This window comes from Lygodium microphyllum, chromosome 27 (genome assembly GCF_053477565.2).
Source record: "Lygodium microphyllum isolate KBCC chromosome 27, Lygodium_microphyllum_v1.1.10, whole genome shotgun sequence".
Classification (NCBI taxonomy): Eukaryota; Viridiplantae; Streptophyta; class Polypodiopsida; order Schizaeales; family Lygodiaceae; genus Lygodium; species Lygodium microphyllum.
Genome location: NC_141161.1, coordinates 104,202,709 through 104,215,630, shown reverse-complemented (window position 1 = coordinate 104,215,630; position 12,922 = coordinate 104,202,709). Strand labels below are relative to the sequence as shown.

At 44.3% G+C, this 12,922-nt stretch overlaps 2 pseudogenes; both read left to right on the top strand.

The window, feature by feature from the left end:
• The first annotated feature begins 404 nt into the window (after window positions 1-404).
• LOC148012674 (V-type proton ATPase subunit F pseudogene) lies at window positions 405-822 on the top strand (annotated as a pseudogene).
• A 6,518-nt stretch (window positions 823-7,340) lies between these two features.
• Window positions 7,341-7,763, top strand: LOC148012673 (V-type proton ATPase subunit F pseudogene; annotated as a pseudogene).
• The last annotated feature ends 5,159 nt before the right edge of the window (window positions 7,764-12,922 follow it).

The following is a 12,922-nucleotide window of genomic DNA, read 5'->3' as shown; positions in this document are numbered from 1 at the left end:
AAAACACCTCTAGTTCTCGTCTAAGAATATCTTTGGAGATGGTGCACATTAGCCCACTGAAAGGTTGTAGGTGTGTTCATCAACCCATAGGGCATTACAATGTAAGCGAAAACACCCCACTCAGTAGCAAATGCGGTGTCGTGTTGCTGCGCATCCGAGTCGTTTACACCTCCATTTCTTTTGTTGTGCATTTGTGTTAATTTCTGCGTGTGATTCATTGTGTGTGATTGATGCATTATGATAATCCGTCCTTTCAGTACCCGCATCCAATGTATATATTCCCTTAATGCATTGCACACTGATTATGTTCTGGAGTTACTATCTGAAGTTGAGAAGACTGATCTCAAACCACTCCAACCATGTTTTGACGGTGCCATGAATATGTATTTGCAATTGAAGTGCTATAAAGAAGTGGAGTCATGGCTTCGACAAATTCTTCCCTCATAGCGGTCATTGGAGACGAGGACACCGCGACCAGCTTCATTCTAGCAGGAGTTGGCCACGTTGACATTAGGAGGAAGACCAACTATCTGATTGTGGATAACAAGACTACGGTGAAAACAATCGAAGACACCTTTAAGGAGTTCACAGCCAGGGAAGATATTGCAATTGTTCTTATAAATCAACATATTGCAAATATGATACGGTTCCTGGTCGACAGTTACGACAGGCCAGTGCCTGCCATTCTGGAGACACCTTCCAAAGAGCATCCATATGACCCTGCTCAGGACTCAATTTTGGCACGTGTGAAGCATATGTTCTCTAGTGATCCAGCAGGTCCTACCAGTAGGTGGTGATCAATTATTGACTTGATCTTTTGTAGGCAAGAAGTTCTAAAGAAAAGAAAAGCTAGCCTATTCTGGGGAGATAGGGGGATATTTTTGAAAAGGCAAAAATGGCGGGCTGCGCCTGGATTGGAGAGGGGGGAGAGCTAAAATCGTCAAGGGAGAGCATTTTCCTGAGAGCGCTTCGGCAGAATTTGGGGAGCCCTGAAGTTCTGGACACAGGTGACAAAGAGCACTATCTGATGCCTTCTGTTTTCTTCCTAAGGTGGCGTCATAAACTTGATGGCGGGCTGTGTTGCGGACGAGAGGACCAAGGGGGCAGACTAATGCTGGAGCTTGATATGGCGAAAGGAGAGGGGAATTTGCACAAAATCTAGGCCGTGCGGGTTCATGGTTATTTGTCTTGCGAGGGGAAAGGCTCGTCTTGTGTGAGAATTAAGGAACGTGAAGCCTGGCTCACATGGAAAGTTTGAGGATTGGCCCATGCCAACAGGTACCTTTGAGTCTTCAATGATGGACTCCAGTTCTCTGGAAGAGCCTACATCGTGGGATGATTTGTATAGTATCGATTGAACGCCGAAAGAAGTCTTCCTGAAATTTTGGCAACACGTCGAAGGCTTTCAGTTGAGTGCCAATCTTGAGTTTGATGTGACAGGATCAAATCCATGCAATCCAAAACTGGTTTTGAAACCACTATCAAGTGACAGGAGATAGAAAGCTTGTAATTGCAAACATCTCAGTTTGCTCGTCTGTACAAAGATGATTGGCTTGGTGCGGCAGCTGCTTCTGTTCAAAGAGAATGGCGAAAAGGTTTACACGCTGCAGAAAGAGTCTCCGCTGGGCACTCCCACTCAATCAGTGCATCCAGCTGTATCTCTCCAGAAGACAAGTTCTCAAAGCTCCGTGTTGTATTGAAGAAGAAGGGAAATCTGTTCCACACAATGAGGCTGTTGTAAAGCCCAGGCTTTATTGCAATTGCTGACGAAGGGGTTAGCCAGCCATTCCTGAGGATCCGCAGCTGCAGCAAATTTAGCTTTCAAACATGTCTGTGATCCTTGCAGGAACTGTTTGGGAAGTTCCATCAATGCACTAGTTGCGGTTTACCTTGAAGCAATGAGTAATAACGGGAATTTCAGGCTTTCAGCTGATGATGAACTACAAATAGATGAAGGTTTGAGGGAACAGGTTTGAATTCAAACGAGAATACATGGAACTACAGAAACTGCAATTCACAAACTCTACTTGAGAACAATGGGAAGTTTATTAAGTTCACAGTAATTGGAATATTCGTTGATGAGGAGATTATCCCCTAACTTTCTCCGAAGCTCAAAGTTGGCAGCTTTCCTGGACTGAAGAGAAATTCTGAATTTCTTCTTCAACACATAGCCGAAGGATTTAGACAAATACAATCAGGGAATTGCTGCTGGTTTTGGCCACTTATTGTTTTTGAAGAACCGATTGTGCTATGTTCTACTGAATCGTGTGGAATCTATCTCTAATTCTGTGCAAATGTATTGCGGTTAAAGGCAACAGTTGTTGATGAAGATGAATCAGAGCTTGAAGAAGGAGAACCATTCTGTCCAGCTTGCTTACAGATCACCCTAAACTATATTAAAACCTAAGGAAGAGTGGAAATTGAAATAAAATATAAGGATCTTTGGTTACCAAGGAGAGGATCACTTGTTGAAATACCAAAACTGTTCATGACAGCATATAAAGAACATGGGTTTGCTCCATTTCTTGTTGTAACTCTACGATTATGACAAGCAATATAGTGAACTTTGACATCAAAAATTTGAGTTCTTCTTGCTAGACTCTTCCATTGCTGTACTTTGAACCCCGTGTTCTGCAGCTCTTGCACGATCTCTTTGACATTTTTGGTGAACCCGACGTGAAGGTGCTGCGTCATCAGCAAGATGGGAGACTCGCAAGAAGAGATGACGGATGATAATGTCATGAAGAACCTGTTTCAGTCATTTACCATGTATATGCAGCAGCAAGTTCATGCAAAACGAGACAGTGATGCTATGGATGCCTTGAAAGCTGTCCAACAGGAGATGAAGCAGTTTAATGGCCAGCAAGTGTCAACTTACCTGCATTTGTATGAAGAAAAGATGAAGTTTTTTGGGGTTTCTCAAGATGTTTGGAGCCGCTACTTCTTGCGGATCGTGGTGCGCGCTCTTGAAGGTCGAATTGCAGAAATTCAAGAGGCACATGCAGGTTGGGCTGAATTTAAAAAGGCATTAAAAGATGAATATTTCCTGGAGGATACAGGTCTTATGAATCGCAGGAATTTTTTAGCATGGGTTTCTATGCCTAATAAGGGACTTTCTGTTACCGCTCTTCTGCGAGAATTTGAAAGCCGTTATGATCAGTTGGATGGGACTGAACAGCAAGCTTTGGAGATGCAGAAAGTGGAGTTATTTTTGCAAGCTGCAGATGCTGATTTACAGGAAAAGTTGGATGATCTTTTGGAAGATCAAGCTACTGATTCAGGTTTAAAGACTGAGTGGAGACATGTCATTGATGCTGTGAATGCTCTTGTCAAGAAGCAGCGCAGGAGAGTCAGATTGCATCGAAATACAGGAACAATTCCTGAAAAATCCTTGGAGACTTCTTCTTCTACCCCTGCTGCAACTTCGTTGCCTAAGCCTACTCCTCCTGTTATGAATCCACCAAATCCTGCTGCTCCAGTGCCCTTATCTGTAGATGATGTTATTAAAGGCTTGGCGGATTTGACGATTGAAGCAGTCAAAGCTGAAGTTGGTAAGTTAAAGGAGCAACTTATGTCAGTACCTGCTGTAGCACCTGCTCCAGTGACTGCTTTTCCAGCTGGTCAAAGAAAAGGGCGTCGATGTATTTGGTGTGATAGTACAGAGCACCAACACTGCAGAGATTGTGATGCTTTTCAGGAAGCACGTAAGAAGAATGTAGTGTTTTGGGGACAAGATGGGAAGATATGGCTGACAGAGACTGACGCTCCTCTTGACACGAACTTTGGTAAGGGAGGTATGAAGAAGCTTGTTGATGATATGGTTGCGCGATCAGCTTATGTGAGTGTTAGAGGAGATGCTTCAGCTTTTGGAGTCCAGCTAGAGCAGAAATCTGATGGAGACTCTGCTTTATGGTCTTCTGCCTTGGAGATAGCGAGAAGAGAGAAAGTTCAAACTTCTACTATGACTTGTGTGGGCTCTAGCATCCGAGGAGAAACAGGATGGGATTCTCCTGTTGACAGGTATTCTATTTTTGCTTATATGGCTAAAACGCAGGGTTTAGATGCCATGGTTGAGGAAAAGAGAAGAAGAGATGAGGAGGGTCCTAGCTCCTCCAAAAAGACTAGAGGGGGTGACTTTGTTTCACCACCTGTTACAGCTCCACCTATGTCAAATTCTCCAGCTCGAATAGGTTCCGATCAACCAATGGGAGATAAGCAGAAAGAAAAGAGGCAACCAAGAAAAGAGCCAGGATTCAAGCTCTTGTCAGACCTTGATATGCAAACGGATATGAGTAAGATTTTTCATGAAAGAATTTTGAATAGTGAAGTCACTTTTACTGTTGGAGAGGCTCTTGGGATTGCTAGAAGAGAAATACAGGATCAGATGCAGGATCTTTTGCGGAGGAAACGGCATGCGATGGAAGGACCTGCTTTACAAGGATTGTGGCATGGAGCTCTTGAGGAAGAGCATGATGATGCAGTGATGGTTGAGAATGCTTCTGTTAATCCGCAATCGGAGAAAATAGTGCAGCCTATGCAGTATGAAGATGATGAGTCCCCTATTCTCATTCCTCGCAGCCATTTTTCACGAAGTCATTGGGCTAGAGCAACCACTGAGACAGTGGTAAGGATTGGAGAGAAACAAATTCCCTTGATTGCTTTAGTTGATCATGGTTCTGAAATTAATCTTATTGCTCGAGGTGTTTATGAGAGTGGCAAGTGGCCTATGGATGCAGAGCATGGCTGGCGTATGAGAGCCGCCAACAATACTTTTGGTGATATGTATGCTGCTTGTCCGAGTATCAGAATTTCTATTGGTAATGTTGAAGAGGATTATCATTGCTTTGTTCAGGATTCATGCTTTTATCCGATTATTCTTGGACAGCCTTTCATTACAGAAGCAAGAATGGAAACAAAAGTGATGGATGATGGGTCAGCTTATGCGCGGATACGCAGTAAAGATGGTATGCGAGCTGTTCAGTTTATGACTGTTGGGGTAAATCATCCGAGAAACAGGGACTCCTTGCGTGAGGCACCACTACCTGCGAAGGAGTTGGATTTTCATTAGATACCGCTGTCTTGCGAGACGCCAGTGGTACGGAGTGGAGAAAAGAGGAGATCTCGCCTCCTGGCAGCCAGTCTTTCTCCAATAACTTTGTTGGGTTTACTTCAGATAGTTCGGTAAGTTATCAGAAAATTTCAGATTTGCCTAGAGCTGCCAGGCAGTACATTGGTCGTAAGGAGAAAGAGTTGAAGAATGCAGGTATTTTGCAAGCAGAAGAGCATGTGGATGGATTGTATGAAGGGATGTCTTAAGCAGATACATTGTTTGAGATGAGAGCAATGCTGAAAACTAATGTATGCAAGGGTTCAAAGATCATACCTGTGCAAACCTTGGATATGTTTCAGGAAATTTCTGGTTTTATGCTGCAAACAGAGTTAGAGGCTGAGAAAACTCAGCAAACTGAATTTATGGCTGATCTTGATCAGCTAATAGAATTGCAGAGGGCTGAATCCATTCAGCCAACAGAGTTGAATGCAGAAAAATTTCTGCATACAGAGTTTCAGGATGTATCTATGCAGTCCATAAAGCCGAGGGCTGAATTCAATCAGCCAACAGAGTTGAATGCAGAAAAATTTCTGCATACAGAGTTTCAGGCTGCACCCATGCAGTCCATAGAGCTAAAGGCTGAAATTTTTCAGCCAACAGAGTTGAAAGATGCTGAAAATTTGCAGAAATTGCAGCAAAGGAAAGAGTGCTTGAATGATGCCAAGGTTGACACAAAATATAAAACAGTTGATAAGAAGGTTAAGCCGATTGCAGGCCCGCTTCCTTCTGATAGTGATGAACAGATTGAAAAAGCTATGAAGCAGCCTATGTTGAGGGATCCTGCAAATATTGGACATAAGTTTACAGCTGAAACTCTTGCAGAATTGAAGATTGGAAATGAAGATTTTTTGCTTCCTGTGGAAAAAGAATGTTTTAGAGAGATGCTTGGACGTCATGGTAAGGCATTTGCTTTCTTTCCACATGAAATTGGCTGCATTAGTCCCGAATTGGTTGCACCTATGGTCAACTTCATTGTTCCTCATGTACCATGGAATATACGTCCTATACCTGTGCCTAAAGCACACTTGCCAAAGCTGATAGAGTTGCTGAATGAGAAGATTAAAATGGGGATTTTGGAACCCTCTTCTGCACCCTATTCTAACAGGTGGTTTACTGTACCAAAGAAGAATGGTACTTTGAGATTTATTCAGGATATGCAGCCCGTGAACAAAGTGACAATCAGGAATGTGGGAACAGGTCCAATTGTGGATGAATTTGCTGAGGCTTTTGCAGGACGAGCCATCTATTCACTAGGTGACTTGTATTCAGGTTATGATCAGTTTCAGCTTGCCTTGGAAAGCAGGGATATTACTACTATGTGGACACCTATTGGTCTTGTGAGGATGTGTACCTTACCTCAAGGTGCTACAAACTCAGTTGCTCATATGATGAATGCTATGCATAGAGTTCTTCGAGACTATATTCCGCAGTATACCATGCCTTTTCTAGATGATGTGCCTATTAAGGGTTGTGCAGAAGAAGAAAAGAATGAAAGTCTTGATTTGCGTGGATGTAGACAGTTTGTGGCTGATCACTTGATTGCTTGTGAACAAATATTGACACGATTAGAGGAGGTAAATTTGACACTTTCAGGGCTGAAATCTGTCTTTGCTGTTAATGAAGTCATCATAGTTGGGCATATGGTTGGATATTATGGCAGAAAGCCTTCTCCTGCAAAGGTGGATGCCATAAACAGGATTGCAGAGTATTGCTCGACTACTTCAGAGGTGCGAAGATTTGTGGGAGCTTGTGTATTTTACATGATTTGGATTCCTCATTTTGCTCATATTGCAGATGTTCTCTATCAGCTGTTTCGAAAGGGGCAGAAATTTCATAGGGATGATGAAGCTGATGGAGAAACAGGTTTACTAGAATGAGAAGATGGACTTGACCTGTTTGTGGAGTTGAATGATCCTGGATAGTTGGCACATCCGGAGGATGCGCAGGTTTAGAGGGGGTGGATGTCGTGTTGCTGCGCATCCGAGTCGTTTACACCTCCATTTCTTTTGTTGTGCATTTGTGTTAATTTCTGCGTGTGATTCATTGTGTGTGATTGATGCATTATGATAATCCGTCCTTTCAGTACCCGCATCCAATGTATATATTCCCTTAATGCATTGCACACTGATTATGTTCTGGAGTTACTATCTGAAGTTGAGAAGACTGATCTCAAACCACTCCAACCATGTTTTGATGGTGCCATGAATATGTATTTGCAATTGAAGTGCTATAAAGAAGTGGAGTCATGGCTTCAACAAATTCTTCCCTCATAGCGGTCATTGGAGACGAGGACACCGCGACCGGCTTCATTCTAGCAGGAGTTGGCCACGTTGACATTAGGAGGAAGACCAACTATCTGATTGTGGATAACAAGACTACGGTGAAAACAATCGAAGACACCTTTAAGGAGTTCACAGCCAGGGAAGATATTGCAATTGTTCTCATAAATCAACATATTGCAAATATGATACGGTTCCTGGTCGACAGTTACGACAGGCCAGTGCCTGCCATTCTGGAGATACCTTCCAAAGAGCATCCATATGACCCTGCTCAGGACTCAATTTTGGCACGTGTGAAGCATATGTTCTCTAGTGATCCAGCAGGTCCTACCAGTAGGTGGTGATCAATTATTGACTTGATCTTTTGTAGGCAAGAAGTTCTAAAGAAAAGAAAAGCTAGCCTATTCTGGGGAGATAGGGGGATATTTTTGAAAAGGCAAAAATGGCGGGCTGCGCCTGGATTGGAGAGGGGGGAGAGCTAAAATCGTCAAGGGAGAGCATTTTCCTGAGAGCGCTTCGGCAGAATTTGGGGAGCCCTGAAGTTCTGGACACAGGTGACAAAGAGCACTATCTGATGCCTTCTGTTTTCTTCCTAAGGTGGCGTCATAAACTTGATGGCGGGCTGTGTTGCGGACGAGAGGACCAAGGGGGCAGACTAATGTTGGAGCTTGATATGGCGAAAGGAGAGGGGAATTTGCACAAAATCTAGGCCGTGCGGGTTCATGGTTATTTGTCTTGCGAGGGGAAAGGCTCGTCTTGTGTGAGAATTAAGGAACGTGAAGCCTGGCTCACATGGAAAGTTTGAGGATTGGCCCATGCCAACAGGTACCTTTGAGTCTTCAATGATGGACTCCAGTTCTCTGGAAGAGCCTACATCGTGGGATGATTTGTATAGTATCGATTGAACGCCGAAAGAAGTCTTCTTGAAATTTCGGCAACACGTCGAAGGCTTTCAGTTGAGTGCCAATCTTGAGTTTGATGTGACAGGATCAAATCCATGCAATCCAAAACTGGTTTTGAAACCACTATCAAGTGACAGGAGATAGAAAGCTTGTAATTGCAAACATCTCAGTTTGCTCGTCTGTACAAAGATGATTGGCTTGGTGCGGCAGCTGCTTCTGTTCAAAGAGAATGGCGAAAAGGTTTACACGCTGCAGAAAGAGTCTCCGCTGGGCACTCCCACTCAATCAGTGCATCCAGCTGTATCTCTCCAGAAGACAAGTTCTCAAAGCTCCGTGTTGTATTGAAGAAGAAGGGAAATCTGTTCCACACAATGAGGCTGTTGTAAAGCCCAGGCTTTATTGCAATTGCTGACGAAGGGGTTAGCCAGCCATTCCTGAGGATCCGCAGCTGCAGCAAATTTAGCTTTCAAACATGTCTGTGATCCTTGCAGGAACTGTTTGGGAAGTTCCATCAATGCACTAGTTGCGGTTTACCTTGAAGCAATGAGTAATAACGGGAATTTCAGGCTTTCAGCTGATGATGAACTACAAATAGATGAAGGTTTGAGGGAACAGGTTTGAATTCAAACGAGAACACATGGAACTACAGAAACTGCAATTCACAAACTCTACTTGAGAACAATGGGAAGTTTATTAAGTTCACAGTAATTGGAATATTCGTTGATGAGGAGATTATCCCCTAACTTTCTCCGAAGCTCAAAGTTGGCAGCTTTCCTGGACTGAAGAGAAATTCTGAATTTCTTCTTCAACACATAGCCGAAGGATTTAGACAAATACAATCAGGGAATTGCTGCTGGTTTTGGCCACTTATTGTTTTTGAAGAACCGATTGTGCTATGTTCTACTGAATCATGTGGAATCTATCTCTAATTCTGCGCAAATGTATTGCGGTTAAAGGCAACAGTTGTTGATGAAGATGAATCAGAGCTTGAAGAAGGAGAACCATTCTGTCCAGCTTGCTTACAGATCACCCTAAACTGTATTAAAACCTAAGGAAGAGTGAAAATTGAAATAAAATATAAGGATCTTTGGTTACCAAGGAGAGGATCACTTGTTGAAATACCAAAACTGTTCATGACAGCATATAAAGAACATGGGTTTGCTCCATTTCTTGTTGTAACTCTACGATTATGACAAGCAATATAGTGAACTTTGACATCAAAAATTTGAGTTCTTCTTGCTAGACTCTTCCATTGCTGTACTTTGAACCCCGTGTTCTACAGCTCTTGCACGATCTCTTTGACAGCGGTCTTGTGCCTATCTTCGAGGTGTACTTGCACCCGGTTGTATCCTGAGTAGCCATCCAAGAAGCTGTAGGCCTCTTTGCCTACTACCCTTCGAAGCATGTGCTCTATGTATGGTAATGGATAATTATCCCTTTTTGTCGTAGTGTTAACCTTATTATAGTTCATACACACTCGTATCTTCCCATTCTTCTTCATGACTATCACAATTGGTGATACCCAGCCTGTATGCTCTATCTTGTAAATGAATCCTTCCCTCATTAGTTTATTGATTTTCGTCCTCATGGCTTGGGCATGTTTTGGATTCATAGGATACAATCATTGTTTTACCGACACCGCATGAGGGGCTGTTGGTATGTTATGAATCACCACTCTAGGATCCATGCCTTTGAGTTCATCTAAGGACCAGGCGAACACATCCACATACTCTTGCAAGAGCGTAATGAGACTAGCCTCTTCCTCCTCGATCAGGGCATCAGCTATAAATACCAATCAAGGCTTCTTACCGTTCCCAGCCAAGTTGACTTTCTTGACCTTGGCGGGTCCCTCGATTGCCTCACTTGTTTGTCCTTGTCCTTTTTCTCCCAATAGGACCACTACTTTGTCTTCCTTCTTAAACTTCATAAAGCGTCTCGGTAGGTCTTGTGGTTTCTTCTATCGTTCCGTCTCCTCCTCCTTCGCATGTCCTCTCTTTTTTTCCTTCAATCACTGGTGCCTTAGGAGGACTGGCAGGTTCCCCTTGGTGCATTTGGTCCTAGGGGGTTGGGGTATCTCGCGGTTGCTCTTTGTACTCACCTTCGGTTTAGAATTAAACTTGTAATCCTTGCTAGAGGAAGAAGCTTCCCATGGTAGTCGAACCTCGGTGGGTGCATCTGTCCTAAGCAAGGATGTTGTCAGTGATTGGGCTATCCCTTCTTGTTCATAATCGATAGCTCCCACTTGCTCCAACCAGGAGCAATCACATTCCATCTGCATGACTCCTCTCTCAGTCCTGTGAGTACTCCCTTTTTGGGGCTTGGAGTCAACCTTGAACTGTTCTATCACCCTTCCTTCTATGGTGTCTACTTCTTCCTTAGTTTCCTCACTATTAGAGTGGCAGTCCTTGTACTCATCTTCATTGGAATCGACTTTTTGTGGCTGCTTGTAGGCTCTCGTCTCCAGCCTGTCCTTTGTCGATGACTAAGGAGTAATTGTACATTAAGTTTAGGTCATGCACCCTAGTCCATTTCCACTCAGAATTGTCTAGGAGGTCACTTAGGGGCTTGAGGTTTACAAGGGGTTACCAATCAATTTGCTTTCTAGATACTTGAGGATCTCGTGCTGTTATAGCCTTTTGCTAGGAACATGGGAAGAGATGGGTCTAGGTTGGCTACTTGAGCTCCTGGTCATCATATAGAGTGGCACTATGGCCTCCCTCCTTGAGACACTTGAGATTTTTGAAGCCTATTTATATGTCTCCTCCTTGTCTAAGAATGGGAGATTGATGGTCTCTAGGACATGCATCCAATATCGCTCATCCTTAGGACAAGGGATGTATTTGGTTAGAGGTCCGTGAGACTTCCTTATTGGTGCATCACCCTTGAGCATGGCAAAGATGGCATTTAGGTCGACAGGGGTTGTCTCCCAAGTGTCCATCTCGACCTTCACCGCTTTCGTTCGATTCCCTAGGAACATTGGACCATTGATCCAGTCTTCAATGACTCGAGCATTCCTCATCCAGGGTCGTCCTAGCAGAATGTTGTAGTCCACTCCTTTCATGACAATGAAATTCACATAGAACTGGACACCCACGATCTTCACTGGCCAATTCTTTAAGACTCCAAATGGCCTTACTTTCATTCCGTTAGCTAGAGTGACGTTGAATCTAGTGGTTTTGACAGGCGCGTTTCCTTAAGCCTGGAGCACAGTATGGCTCAACACACTCACTCCCACCCCGGTATCTACAATTCCCTTTTGTGTGACATCTCCTAGGCCTGCCATAGCATGGAGCGTTGTCTAAGCAGGTCTCCTAAACTCAGGGTCACTAGGGTGGTCACTAATGTTGCGAGGAGCTTGCTGGTTGCTTGCCTCTCTCCTAGGTTTTTGCTCCTTGGCCACTCATCTTGATTGACTAGCTGGCCCGTGGCATCTAAACTTGGCCTAGGTGGTGCCACCTGTGGCATGGGAGTGTCTCTCGACCTTGGTCATGTAGGTGAAAGTGGCGTTCTTACACTAGAGAGATCATTGATCTCGTCCTCCAAGATAGGCTCAATATCCTTGAGATGCTCCTGGGCTTCTTTTACACACTCCTTAACTTTGGCTATTACCTCTAGTTGGTGTCTAGGATGGGGATACTGCCCTACCTTAGCACTCCCTTTCTCTATCGTCTTTGGAGCGGTAGTTTCTGCCTATGCATCCGTGACCTGCCAATCACTGGCATTGTCGCACCTTCAGTCTTAAGAGGGACCTTTGCGTCCGTCTTTTTCCTCCTTCATAAGCTCTTTTTCCCTATTGAGGTTGCATCTACATTGTTGGGCACTGGCAATGCTTGTCTAATTTGTTTGTGCTCTGATCATGACATGCAATGGGATGGGTGTGACCTCACTGCCAAATGTCTCGACACCCCAAACAGCCCCAAGGGCACAAAGGGCACATTTGCCAGGCTAGGGGATGGCTTCCATCTAGGGAAACTAGAAAAGAGGTGAGTGATGCCACACTCAATGCATTTGAGGTTAGACTTCTCCTTATTCGCTTGTTCTCTCTTTGGACAGTGTGATGAGATGTGGCCCAAGTGACCGCAAGTCCAACACGAGATTGGATCTTCAGCCCTGCGAATCCTCTCCCCCTATCTCTATCTAACTCCATCACAAGTAGTACTGGTTGAAAGTCCAACAGGACTGGGTCATACGAGAGGTAAGGGTTTACATAGGCTTTGTCTTTGTAGGCTCCTCCACGTAATGGATTGGGGCATCACTCGGTGGATGGGTCATGTAGGGTCATGGTGGCTAGGGTATGCTCGTCAGGTTGATCTCCATCCTAGGGATGATGGCTTTGCATCATTTGGTGCTAGAAGTGCTAGTTTAGCTCCTCTTTCAAGGAAATTTGGCTTCCTATTCCCCAGGTACGGCGGGTTGTACTGTTGGACATAGGGGAATCTCCTAGGCAATCTACAGTGCATGGCATCGTGGCTGAATCTACCATAGTTCGTGCAAGGCCTAGACCTAGGATCCTAGCACTCGGCGGAGAGGTGGTTGCCGCCACAATGCATGCATTGGACGTGCAATTGCGTTGTCTTCCTCACCAATTCCTGTAGTTGTGCTAACTCCATCCTCACCTCGGCTAGCTCTTG